The sequence below is a fragment of the Penaeus chinensis genome, chromosome 1 (genome assembly GCF_019202785.1).
Source record: "Penaeus chinensis breed Huanghai No. 1 chromosome 1, ASM1920278v2, whole genome shotgun sequence".
NCBI classification, from domain to species: domain Eukaryota; kingdom Metazoa; phylum Arthropoda; class Malacostraca; order Decapoda; family Penaeidae; genus Penaeus; species Penaeus chinensis.
The window spans coordinates 6,067,890-6,076,591 of NC_061819.1; the positions used below are offsets into that span (position 1 = coordinate 6,067,890).

At 30.3% G+C, this 8,702-nt stretch overlaps 1 protein-coding gene across 1 annotated transcript in view; it reads left to right on the forward strand.

Annotated features, from left to right (window-relative positions):
* Positions 1-8,408: 8,408 nt before the first annotated feature.
* Positions 8,409-8,702, forward strand: part of LOC125029815 — an 18,935-nt gene continuing 18,641 nt past the window's right edge. The window contains exon 1 of the mRNA XM_047620026.1: positions 8,409-8,475. The gene's annotated coding sequence lies outside the window, so the exon portion shown is untranslated. The remainder of the gene's footprint in view (positions 8,476-8,702) is intronic.

Here is an 8,702-nt window from a genome sequence, read left to right on the forward strand (position 1 = left end):
TGATTGCAATTAAAGAAAAAAAAAAAATCCAAAAATCTAGGAAAAGGGTCAACAGATGACATAGATAGGACTAGTAACTGACTCCTTAGTAAAAGAGCACTTGTCGAGCTATTTGTGTAAGTACAATTGATAAACTAAAATCACAAGAACATCGCATGGCATGCATTTTTGCCATTCTGCAAAGGTGACTGTAATTTTTGATTTCAGTTGACATGTCTACAGTACTGTTACTGCGCACTTAAGTCATATTTTCATTAAATAATCTGATAGAAAAGTAATGTCATCAGACATTTACATCTATATTTTTATATATATATATATATATATATATATATATATATATATATACACACATATATATACGTATATATACATATATATATATATATATATATATATATATATATATATACACACATATATATACATATATATATATATATATATATATATATATATATATATACATATATATACATATATATACATATATATACATATATATACATATATATACATATATATACATATATATACATATATATACATATATATACATATATATATATATACATATACACACACACACACACACACACACACACACACACACACACACACACACACGCACGCACGCACGCACGCACGCACGCACACACACACACACACACACACACACACACACACACACACACACACACACACACACACACACACACACACACACACACACACACACACACACACGTTAAGTATATAGTTTAGTCACTTTATACCATACTTTTTTAGTGCTGTAATACATTAGTTTGAAGTGAAAAATTGTGAAGAAAGGTTGTGATTCTCGTCTTTATGTTTTTAACTTAGTATCACTTCTTTCAAGATATAAAGATTTAGATGTATATTATTTTCAGATACAGGGTGTTGGTTAAATGTGTGAAAAAGAATATTTTGACTGCTTATTTTACATAATATTGTTATTATATTGGGGTTCTAATTTTTTGAGACTGATTTCTTATATGTATATTTTAACCTGTTGGTAATTGGAGTGCATATATGTATTCATGTCCACTATGCCTCTGTGTTATTTTGTAATATGTAGATGGGTCCACAAGCACTTAGTCACAAAGGAATCAGTTACTAGGTCTATTGAACATCACTAATTACCCTATAACTCTTTTTTTGGCAAAGTTCTTATCTTCATAGCAATAATTTCATGAATATTATAGTAATATAATATATATTTATACTACTTTGCTAATAATAATGATAATGATGATGATAATAATAATAAGAAAAAAATATTATTATTATTATTATTATTATTATTATTATTATTATTATTATTATTATTATTATTATTATTACTAATAGTAATAAATAAAAAAACTTTTAACTGATTTAACCTAATAACTGATTACTTGATGACAAAAAAGGAAAACAAGCATTGTGGATAGTGCATTTTCTTAGTGTTAATGGGTTAGAATTATATTTTACTGGATAATATACAAACCCATAGCAAGGTCTTCTTGAATAATTGAACAGTGAAGTTAGTTGCCAATACCTTCCTCATAGGACCTTGTATAGAAGATTATTGTTTTTCAGCTTCACATTTTGTTAATGCCTAGAGGGATGTTATTGGAGAACTTCATGTTCATATGAACTGTATGCTGTAATTACTATTTCTACATATGCAACTGAGAAAGAAATTTTGCTTGTGTTTATACAAGATTATTTCACTTATGACATTTTCACTTTTCTTGTTGTGTATAAGACTACTTACCTCAGCTCAACCAAAGAGAACTTGAATGCTGAGATATATCAAGCACAACTGAGCTGGCAGGGATTGAACACTCAATAGCTAGAACAAACAATTAACTGTTTATTTTATTTCAATTAAATGATGTACTGCACATAATTTTAATGTGGTATTTTTTTAAATGGAATTGATAAAGAAATTACACTAGACAGGTAAGGGATCAGTTGAAATTTGTAACTGAAAAGGACTTGAACTCCCCTTTATAAGTATATTTTTAAATGGTTGTGTTCACAGTACAGTGGGGCATCTGTCTGTGCATGATGATGCGTTTTCACTATTCAAGGGCTGTATGGATCATCGTTGGGGTGACGGTATTATTGTTGAAGAGTGTAGTCTGAGAGAGAGAATTGGAGATAGAGATAAAGATACCAGTAGTAATAGAAGTAGAGATTGAGATGGAAGAAGTTTTTGTTGACAGAAATACAGAGAGACACAGACAGGTATAGACAGACAGACAGACAAACAAATAGATAGCCATATACAAAAGAGTTATTGTGATTAACATATTTAAACCATAAATAGTACAAGTATTATAGAGAATATTTTAATGAATGTGACTTACATTTTTCATTTGCCTGATGAAAAATATGAAAAACTTTTTGTATGAATTTCAAGTGCAACATTTTAGTCATTCAGATAAAGTCTTGGATATGTATAGTAGATGACTTTGTACAGAAAGAAAATGAGTTTTTTTTCCCTAGAATAAAGGTTAGTGCAGGTAATGGACTTTGAAATGGTTAAATCAGTGTTTCTTGGCAACAAAGAAAAATATTCTGCATATTTTATTAAGGTACTATTGGATATGGAATAGAAAAAAAATGGTAATTACTTTGTGGGATGGCTGAATTTTTTTTTTTTTATTGACAAAAAAAGAAAAAAAGATTGATGTAATACGATACATTCTGTACATAGTGTCTTTTTTATGCAACTTTCACTGGAAGGCTATATATCTTGTACATTATAGGTATAAGTATATAATACATGAAAACATGTATAGTTATGCACAATACTATCAGTTGAAATTTTGTTCATAGTTATGTCATATCCGTATCTGGCATTTCCCATTTACATAATACACAAAACACTTTATTTTCATTGGTATTTTTGTAAATCTGTTAATGTCAGATGCATGCATTGTTCACTGAAATTTGTTTTATTAATTTTGTTTACATGTCGATGGCTTCACAAGTGCTTAGTTATCATTACCAGGCCTACCTAATCTCATCTGTGTACCCTATTCCTTGGATTTTCTGTTTTGGTTATGTTAGTACTGTAATCATTATAGATGGTGATATTATTATTATTATTATTTATTATTATTATTATTATTATTATTATTATTATTATTATTATTATTATTATTATTATTATTATTATTATTATTATTATTATTATTATTATTATTATTAAACTGCACAGTTATGTATTTCATATGGGCTGCCTTACCTACAAATTAGAGTCTGAAGTGGCAACTCTCAGACTCAGACTTGGCCTCAGTCTGTTTGAAGCCAGACGGGGAGCATGTTGGCAAGGTTTCTCTTTCACTCCCTACTCCAATAATTGCTCTACCCTTCCCCTTTCCTCATCCCACTTCTACCCCCTCCGTCTCCTAGCTAAATTCTTTTGCCATTCTAAATTCAATCTCCTCCACTGTACCAGACACTCCAGTCACTACTTCCCTGGCACCTAACCCTCTTCCTCCTCACCCAGTTCATCGCACAAGACAAACTAAGGCTCCATCCCAACTTCTGTCGTATCCTCTCCACAAACCTCTCCCTCCATCCCTCAAACATCCATCCCCTCTTCTCCCCCCCATAAGAAATCCTTTGTTTCTCAGACCTCCCCAACTGACTCCACTGCAGAAACTCTCGAAGACATTCAAAACTATCTTATCCCAAGATAACATACCTGCACCTCAACCATCCTCCAATCTCTCTACCCCCATTCCTTCTACAGTCAAAGTAACTGCCAACATCCATCATCCTCCTACTTGTGTTCCCCCTACACCCCTTCCTCCCATCCCCTCCCAACACTTCCCATTCCCCCCTGCTTCAGCCATATCATCCCTCCCTCTTAACCTACTACCCCGCCTTCTTCCTCGTGGATGTGACCATTTGTCACAGCAAACCCCCTCCCTAGATTCTCTTCCTCCTGACCTTCTTGCTGAATCTGTGATCTAATTGCCTTATACTACTTTCTACTTTCCTAATCCCTACCTTACCCTATGGACATATTTGCAAGATCCCACATATCTTCCTTTGTCAACTTTGATTAAATCGCCCTTGTTAATCCCTACCTTCCTGAACTGCCCGGCGACTTCTTTTACTTTATAACCATTAACCATTATTATTATTGTTACTATTTTTATTTTAATTCTTATTGTTATTATTATTTATATTTTTTGTTATTGTTACTGTTATTATTATTATTATTATTAATATTATGATAATAATTATTATTATTATTATTATTATTATTATTATTATTATTATTATTATTATTATTATTATTATTATTATTATTATTATTATTATTATTATTATTATTATTATTATTATTTTTATTTTTATTTTTATTATAATTATAATTATAATTATAATTATAATTATAATTATATTATATTATTATTATTATTATTATTATTATTATTATTATTATTATTATTATTATTATTATTATTATTATTATTATTATTATTATTATTATTATTATTATTATTATTATTATTATTATTATTAATAATAATAATATATTATTATTATTAATATATTATTACTATTAATATATTATTATCATTATCGTTAATATATTATTTTTATAATTAATTTATTATTATTATTATCATTATCATTATTTCTATTATTTTAATAACTGTTGGATCTAGGTTACTTGAGGGGCGTGGCATGTTGGTCTGACCTACACTGTGTAACATTCATTTACTTTATTAAGACTCCTTCTTCCTCTTTGCAATGCTCTTAGCTCTTTTTCTGCAGATGCAATTTTGCTGTTTGGCCATTTTCCAAGATATATGTTTGTTATTTGTTATGCTGTATCAAGATGGTAATAGATAGCTTTCGTTGAGTGGTAATAGATAGCTTTCGTTGAGCAGACTCCTTATTACCTCTCCAGGTAGTTTACTCTGTGCAATAACAGTAACACTATTATTCACTTTCCGTAACATGCCCTATTCTGTAGGTAACAGGGGGCTGAAATACTTCCTGAGCATGGATATAGTGTCCTCTTTGGAACCGTTGATCTTCCAGGCATGGCTTATGGATGGTACACTCCACCCTCATATACTGGTGAAAATAATGCAAGGACCCCTTTCTAAAGACCCACCGAGTCATTCTCTCTCCCAATGATTTATGGACTCATGACATGACATCCCTGTCACCCTTCACTTGACAATTTTTTTATGTCAAGTTGTTCCTGTCAGCACCCTGCAGCAAAACATTGTCATGACAATAAGTCTTCATCACCTGGATCTAGATTGAAACAGAATAGTAATAATGATAATGATACGGTTAATGATAATGATACTGATACTGAATGTACAAATATTAATTTCTCTTCATGAAACTAAAGAAGTTAGGTAGTCCTAATAACTGGTGACATTAGCACTTGTGCAGCCATCTGTATGTGAACATGAATGATAAACAAAACTACAGTAGACAGTGCATTTATTGCACTTTTGGTGAGTTGACACTGGTAAAAAAAAAAAAGCAGTGGATTCCAATTATGTATATATTTTTTAAAACAATATATATTTTCAGAAATAGTTGTACTCTAAGAACAAAGATTAAATAACACAATTTAGTCCTGCCATTTTCTTATTTCAGTTTAAAGTAGCTGTCTTACCAGTAATTTGTAAATAATAAAACTTTTTACTTAGAGAGGTATTGATAAAAAAAAAAATGTGTCTTCATAGATCTGATGTACACTCGGTCATGGAGTTCACAAACACCTAACTATTACTTCTTTTGTTATTTGAGCTGGTAACACTGTATGCAGGATGAGGTAGAGGGTACATCAAAGAATGAACACAACAGCATGTCCATAATTGGTAAATGGATAACCAGCAACAGACCTCATCCCACAGTGTTACCAACTCACATTACTAAAACACTTTTTTTCTTTGTCTTTTTCATTTTATTGGGGAAGAGATATTCTTGCCTGGTGGAGATGATAATTAACTAAAAAAAAACAATAATGAAGTTTGGATATATGGCATTCAATTAGTAATTGCCAACCTCATAAGTGCATGTTCAGTTCCTTAAAGAAAACGGAGAATTGCTAGGTGATTGTGAACTCTTGTGGCAAAGTGTACCTATATCATAGGTATTATGTAGGAGTCACAAATATTATGATAGTAAAAGCTTTCCACACAAGCACATACACACACACATCAAAGACTTCTATATAAAGAAGTCAAAAAAAGGTATGCTTGCCAGTGCTTAAACTTCACCTTTTGAACACTTGTCAAGATCTCACGTGAGTGGTTGTCAACCTACATCCTGTGTATGGATCACTATAGATTTATAAGGACAATGATGACATACCCTTTCATGCAGAATATTAAATTAATAGAAAATATATACCTATAAACAAAATGGGTGTATGGTTTTCAGACTTGTATACTTATTGCACAATAATTCCTATATTTGCTGAATAAGGCTTCTTGTTATGTACAGAAGCTTGTTCATAAACAGGTTTTCCTTAATTTCAGAAACTTATTTTTTTCTCTCTTTACACAACTCATAGGTTGAGAACCACTTTTCTACACTGAGTGCCTGTTTCTGACTGACCTCATGTGCCTTCCTAGTACATGATACACTTGTATGTCTATCAGTAAAGGGTCGTCTTTCACATTCTCATTTCTTCTTTCATCGTATATTCATTTTTTTTTTTTCATAAAGTATCTTCTTTCAGTGTTTGAAGATAAAGATGATTCAGATTTTTTTTTTTCTTTTTGCTGTAAAGGAAATTATGTTATTTATATTGGTATTATTATTGTTAATTTAATTTTTAGTTATAATTATGAGGTTATTAATAGAGTGTGAAACAGGCTTTGTAAAGCCTGATAATCTTTTGTTTTGTCTGTATATGTTTCTGTAATACTACCTATGTACATGAATTTTATAACTCATTTAGAATTTATACATTTATAATCATTATTATATATAGATGAAAATATAATTATAATGCTAGTTTCAGTTGGACAAAGATGAGCCTGTGATAATTCCTGATTTGATATGTATATTTGCTAATTAAAAAGATTAATATAAACCTAGTTGTTTTTTTATATATCTTTAGACCTAAGCTATAAATAAATCAATATACAAATTCAGTGAAATGACAGAAAAGAAACATTAGACTACTGAACAAAATGAAAAGATTAATTTTAGAAAATTGATTTGTTTACACATTTATTGAGTCATTATCTAAAGCAAGCACATTTGTTTTCAAGGAGATAGATCCTGAGCTTTATCTCCATGCATTACTAAAACCTTTGAATGACTACAGTGGCAGGGATGAGTTTAATGCCTGTCAGTTCTAGTATCAACCACCCTGCCTTGTTTCACCAAAGTGCGGGTAATTTCTGTCACTGGTGGTACGGCTGGTAATATTGGAGACAACTTCATTCATTGGTCGGTTTTATATTTTCTGAATGGTTGTAATTTTGAGGGTGTATTTTGATATGAACGAGTGTTTTACAATTATGATCTGTTTGGGGGAAGGGAGGGTAGATTTATTGTGTATATATGTATATATGTATATATATGCATATTTTATGCATTTATGTGTACATATATATATATGCATTATATATATATATATATATATATATATATATATATATATATATATAGAGAGAGAGAGAGAGAGAGAGAGAGAGAGAGAGAGAGAGAGAGAGAGAGAGAGATATACACACACATGTATATACATATAGGTGTATGCATGTATACATATATAATTGTATACACATACATACACACGTATGTGTATATGTATATATGTATATATATACATATACAATATGTATTTATGTTTATATATGTGTATATGTATACATATATACATGTATATACATATATACATATATACATATATACATATATACATATATATATATACATATACACATACACATGTGTGTATATATGTATATATGTGTATACATGTCTATATGTATACATGTATATATGTATACAAGTATATATATCATATGTTTATATGCATAAATATACACATATATATGTGTATATATTTATGTGTATATATATGTTTATGATATATATACATATATACTGTGTACATATATACACGTATATATATATATATATATATATATATATATATATATATAATGATATATATTCATGTTTATGTATATTTATAAATATGTATATATACGTACACATATATATGTGTGTGTGCGTGTGCGTGTGCGTGTGCTTGTGCGTGTGCGTGTATCGGTAACCTGCCTCTCCACAGGCAACAAGACCTAAGTTCGCAGCAGCCTTGTGGTCCCACTCCGACAACGCCTGCGAAAGGGTCTCCCCGAGCGGCCGGCCAGTCGTTCGCTCTCCTTGGTGAGGAAAGGAGTAACCCAAAAGACTGGCGGGATAGACTCACGTTTTTTCGTTATTATAATTTCAGTAATATTTTTTCCTGTTGTATCTCTGCCTTATCAATTGGTATCTCTGCCTTATCAATTGCAATCGCAGTCGCCATCACCATTACCATCAGCATTAACATTATTATTATCATCTGTATTATCATCATCACTGTCATTGTCATCATTATCATCATCATTATTATAATTATCACCATCATCAAAATCACCTCCATCGCCACTATAATCATCATCACTTAGTATGGTGGT